This window comes from Terrapene carolina, unplaced genomic scaffold (genome assembly GCF_002925995.2).
Source record: "Terrapene carolina triunguis isolate 2854851 unplaced genomic scaffold, T_m_triunguis-2.0 Scaffold51423, whole genome shotgun sequence".
Lineage (NCBI taxonomy): Eukaryota > Metazoa > Chordata > Testudines > Emydidae > Terrapene > Terrapene triunguis.
In genome coordinates this window covers 202-6,056 of record NW_020715774.1, presented here as the reverse complement: position 1 = coordinate 6,056, position 5,855 = coordinate 202, and the positions used below count along the sequence as shown (strand labels likewise).

The window sequence follows — 5,855 nt, the reverse complement described above, 5'->3', positions numbered from 1 at the left end:
CATACAGGCCCCCAAAGGGAGGATTTAATATTGCTCCCAAAGAATATCAGATTGTTGTAATTATATAAAAATAGCAAGTTTCTCCACCTGGGAAGTAGTTTGTGTAGGAAATGTTTAGTTGCTTAGACAGCAAATGGGACCATTTATCTTCTTTGTTGAAACTCCTTACTGTTAAATCCAAAAAACCTGCAATCTACAATTTAAGATCTGGAACAGTTGGTCATATTTGGGGAAGTACTAAAATAATTACCCATCACCTTTCAGTTCTAGACATACCAGACTCTCTCATATCACAGGAGTATTTACCTTTCTGATCTTGTTTCAATGTTGGGGGTATAAATCTGCAAGCTTACCCCAGAATGATTTCATATGTATTTCATTTAATTCAGTGAATGAAAAACGGAATACAAATCAAACAATCACCCCGCAGTCTCGTTTGGCATTTCCTTCTCTTCTGCTGGAGCGAATTCAAGAATAAAAAGTCTCCCTTTGGCTAGCATCAGTGAGGCTTTCGAATAGCTCAGCTCCAATCTTCAGCAGGGTTTGGCTTCTTTCATTCACTCCCAAGTCTATGGACGGTTCATTGCTGTTATATAGATTTTTTCCCTTCTTCTTCCAAAACAACCTCCCGAATTCGTTGTGCATCTTCTGCAACTGCATCTAGGAATCTATGCAGCGTGAAGCTGGTGGTACTATAAGAAATACCACCAGCTGTGAGGGCACATAACACAGGTAGGACTTTCCCACAATACTCACTAAATACTGCTACCAGCATCCAAGTCTCAGTCATGGCCTGCAATTTAGCTCCCATTGAAGACAATAATAAAGCTCCCATTGACTTCAAAGTGAGCAGGACCGGGCTCTGGCTCAGTAATTCCCACACATATTTGACTGTTAGATCTTTGGCCAGAGGGGTTTTTATCACGGCTTTCAGGTCATTGACAGACTTTCCAGAGTGCTGAGCGAGTTTTTCAAGGGAGTTGTCCTCCAGGCCGAAGCTCTTGGAATAGTCGCGCATGCATTTCAGCAAGATGGGAACATTAAAAGCAAGAGAGAGACTTTTGCTATGAGAACCAGGAATCGCAGCCATGCCTCCAGACGCAGCTCCCGACAGGAGGACTAATTTCCATATCTGCTGTTTTAGGGCTTCCTTCTTCTTTTGTAAGGTCTGTGGAGAAACGTTCGGCAGGCTGAGCAGGAAAGCGTGTCTCTTGTGACTGGGAAGTTCATGTTCCAAAGTGTCCACTAGGTCGTGGAAATCATACTTCTCTAGATCAAAGCTGGAGAGAAGGAAAACCTTAGAAGACGTCATCCCTTCTGCTTCAAGGTGCTGTATGCAATTCTCTTTAATCATCTCCAAGATTTTCTCCTCCTTGTAGGTGGAGGGTCGTTGCCTTTTGGCATTATACAAGTCAGCATCTACTTTGGAGCGCACAAAGTAAAACTTCTTTCCCATTCCCCGAATCTCCCTCGCGAGCTTGGCATGGCTGGATTTGAATCGTTCAGAAGCTATAATGATGAAGAAATCGTAGCTGTCAAAGTTTACTTTTTCAGGATATTGGTCTATCTGAAAATCTGGTGTTTCAACTCCTGGCATGTCCAGAATGTTACTTGGGGGTATGTCGGGTGTGGATAAGGAGTTGGCTTCCTTGTTGTTTCTGTCTCCCCAGTCGCAGCCGCATTTTCATCTTCATGTCCCACACCCCGGATGGCATTGATGATGGATGATTTTCCAGCACCTGTCTCTCCCGTGATGGCGATATTTAGCGTGGCATTTTCAAATGACTCCAATTCCTCCTTCACTTTGCAAGCTGCTTCTGATGGGTTTTCAGTTTCTAAATGAGCCAGGAGGTTTCCATAGCTCTGTAAACCCATCTCTACAACTTCCTTTTGGTCTGAGTCCAGATCCATGGCCATCAAGAAATTTGTGAGAGCTTCCATCTGCCCCAGAAAAGAAAGAGAATATTTTAGTTATTGTTTGTTTTAAAAAGGCAGGATAAGAAAACCCCAGATGGTGTAAGAATCCACAAATACAGGCCCAATTCACCAATGTTCTGCATCTTGTATAGCGCAAATAAATGCAAAGTGGGTATAAAATGGTATGGAATTAGAATGGCAGTGTTCTATACCCCCGTAGCAAGCACTTTGCAATGGTGAATTAGGCCCTGATTTGTTTGAGGAACAGGTTTCTTTCAACCACGTCAGTCTGTCTCTAGATGACCAAAAAAGTGCTTTTTAAATTGAGTTATCCAATACTATGTTCACAGAGAAGTTAGGAAAAAAACCAGATACTCTTGCTTAGAATCCAAAGCCCTAACACACAAGACCTCAAACCAACGAGAGACAAAGCAGGCTGCTCCTTAAAGCAGAGCGGCACAACTCACCTCGCCTTGCTCTAGGCTGCCTCTTTTCAGACCGACCCAGATCGCACGCTTCCCTACAGAGCTCCCTGCCTGCAAACAGGACCAGGAAACCCCTGACATTGAAAGTGAGAGCTTATCATTGTAACACAGTTTTCAATCCACCAACCTCCTCCTCAGTACATTCCTTAATTGACAAGCACAATAAAAACAAAATCATAAATGTAATCTTATGGGAGGGCTGCAATTTCGCTGTAGCCACCCTCTTCTAGAACCACCATCTCCTCCTCATCATCATCTTCCTCTTGCCAACCAACCAAACCTTTTGCCATCTTTACTAACTTCAGGGGTCACGTCCTCTAACCATGCTGAGCTTTTATCCGGTAACAGCTGATTAAGAGGCCTCTACCAGCTATGTCACAGATCTGAATATCGATGCTGTCTGCCTTCAGCAGAAGAGCCTGATGGTTTCTATATCTTGATCTAACACCAGCCACCAAAAATAGCTTCTGGCCACATCTTTCCTGGCTACTTGTTCTGTGATTTGGCCACCCCAAAAGCGTATAGTGCATTACCTTAAGCGAAATGGGGTCATTCCTCGTTTCCAGAGCAATTTCCTTATCTGTAATAGGGAGGTCATCTAGAAAAGAGATTCTATACCCCAAATTTTCCTTCATGGGTGACGCGTAATGGAGGCTAGGAGAGGCTAATCCTCCCCAAACCTCATACCACCGGGGGGGGGTGTCAGTGGCAGATTACCACATGGCCCATGGGCCACGAACTATTTGGAGCCCCTGGAAAAATCTCCCCTCGCTATTGGCTCGGGGCTGGAGGAGCTCTCGCTCCCCGGTGCAGAGCTTTTCTGTTCTCAGGGCTGCAGCGGGGGAGTGGCCGGGAAAGGAGCAGGAGGGGCTGAGGACTTGGGGGAAGAGGCAGAGTGGGGGAGAAGGGGAGGAATGTGGGGACCATGTGCTCTCTTCAGGGAAGAAGGGAACAAGACCTGTCCCTACAACACACAGACAATCCGGTCAAACCTCTGACTCAGGTGATTTGTGAGCTGTGCACGTCAGTGCTGGCAACCTGCTTTTCTGCTGGTGTCTGTGGGTTTCTTATGGGAGGGGGAAGATCAGGCGAGCCAGATGCAGCATTGCAGGGTGGGGAGCCTGGCGTTCTGGCCCTCCTTCTCAATACTCCTGTTTGCCCACCCCCACTCTTCTCCTGTTCATTCTGTCCCCCTTGGAGCCCCTGCTCCTTTTTGCCTCCCTTCAGCCCAGTCCTCCCAGACCCAGCAGCAGAAGCATTAACGAGAGTTCATCTGCCCTCACTAAAGCTGAGCAAATAAGCGATTTTTCAGTTTGGTGGCTAAGCCAAAAAAACAATCGGTTCATTTATAACCCAAACTGTTTTTTTCCCTTCAGTTTTTCTCACTGAAACAAAGAAACTAATAAAAGAAAGAAAAAAATGGTTCGGGTTGAGCAAAATGTCACGTCAACATTTCGCTTTGGAAATGTGTTGAAACAAAATGTGGAAACGCGTTGTTGCAAAAATGTTGGAACAAATCATTTCAACTCTTGAGCAAGTTTTGCCTCATTTTCTAGTCAGCTGAAACCATTTGCCGAATGTGACCCGAATCTGTGAACAGTTTTAATGCATTTTAAAACTTCTGCCCAGCTCAACAGTGCAGAGAAATCAACGCAGGGACACTCCTGCTCCCTGCTTGCAGCCAGATGGATGCACGAGACCCCCGATGGGAAAGAGGCAGGTGGGGGTGACAGACTGCAAATGTCACATCCAATTCACGAGACCTGGTGGCCTTGATTTAATGCAGCCCCCAATGTATTACATGAGAACCACAGCGCTGTCGCCCTGCCAAAACCACCCACAGTCCCCTATGCCCAGCGCCCCCACCCAGAGCAGGGCCAGGAGCGCAGCCCTGGGCATGGGCTGGGCAGCTGGACCTCGCCATGCAGGGCTAGGAGAGGCGCACGCAGTGCGGGCTGGCAGCCAGGACCCGAGAAGGGGGGCCAGGAACGGAGTCCCACCTAAAACCTGGGAGTGCTGCAGTACCCCGGCAAACCCCTAGTTCCCAGTGCCACCAACCCCCCCAAACCTACCCACAGACCCACTCACCAGCCCTCTGCTGGCAGGAGCACTGGTGCAGGCTGCGAGATGCTGTCTCCCCCCTCAGCCAGCCTCGCCCCCTGCCAGACCACTGGTTTAGAGGAAAAGCCTCTACTGGTGAGAAAACTGGAAAGTCAACGGGCTACAGAGATCCCTTTAGCCTGCAAAGACCCAAGATCTGGTGTCTGTGGGATTTGGAGCAGGACCTACATGAAAAAGCAGACCCTGCAAAAAGTGTACAGGGGGAATAAAAGGCCTTCCCTGAAATGTTGGGGTGGGGGACTTGTCCCCCTCCATCATCCTCCCATTGTTATATCTGCTGATTAACCTGTCACAAACCACAAGAGACGCTCTCACCATTAGCCCCTCAATGCTGCTTCTGGGCTTTCTTGAAGTTGGGCAGCCGGGCCGATCTCCGGCTGTGTGTTCTTGCTCGCTCTGACTAACACATCACGAGTGGCAGTGGAGTTATTCCTTAAACTGCAAAGGCAAGAGGAGTGCGACCTTGATCTCACCACGCAAAGTAGCTACGACGCGAGATTGCTTGTGGCAGTTACAGAGGTACTGACCACAATGGAACACCGCTTTTGGGCTCGGGAAACAAGCACTGAGTGGTGGGATCACATCATGATGCACGTCTGGGATGACGAGCAGTGGCTGCAGAACTTTCACATGAGGAAAGCCACATTCATGGGACTGTGTCATGAGCTCGCCCCAGCCCTGCAGCGCAAGGACACGAGAATGAGAGCTGCCCTGCCACTGGAGAAGCGCGTGGCAATTGCACTGTGGAAGCTGGCTACTCCAGACTGCTACCGATCGGTCGCTAACCAGTTCACAGTGGGAAAGTCGACCTTTGGAGTCATTTTGATGGAAGTGTGCAGGGCTATTAATCGCATCCTGCTCCAAAAGACTGTGACTCTGGGCAACGTGCGTGACATTGTGGATGGCTTTGCACAAATGGGCTTCCCTAACTGCAGAGTGGTGATAGATGGCACGCACATTCCAATTCTGGCACCAGACCACCTAGCCACAGAGTAAGTTAATCGCAAGGGGTATTTCTCAATGGTTCTCCAGGCACTTGTGGATCACTGTGGGCATTTCACAGACATTAACGCAGGCTGGTCCGGAAAGGTGCATGACACACGCATCTTTTGGAACACTGGCCTGTTGAAGAAGCTGCAAGCAGGGACTTTCTTCCTGGAAGAGAAGACCACCGTAAGGGAAGTCGAAATGCCCATTGTAATCCTGGGAGACCCAGCCTACCCCTTAATGCCGTGGCTTATGAAAGAATACACGGGGTACCTTGACAGCAGCAAGGAGCGGTTCATCAACAGGCTGAGCAAGTGCAGAATGACTGTTGAGTGTGCATTTGGC

General features: G+C 48.2%; 1 pseudogene; it reads right to left on the bottom strand.

The window, feature by feature from the left end:
- Nucleotides 1-589: 589 nt before the first annotated feature.
- On the bottom strand, nt 590-1,911 carry LOC113405872 (annotated as a pseudogene).
- Nucleotides 1,912-5,855: the final 3,944 nt, after the last annotated feature.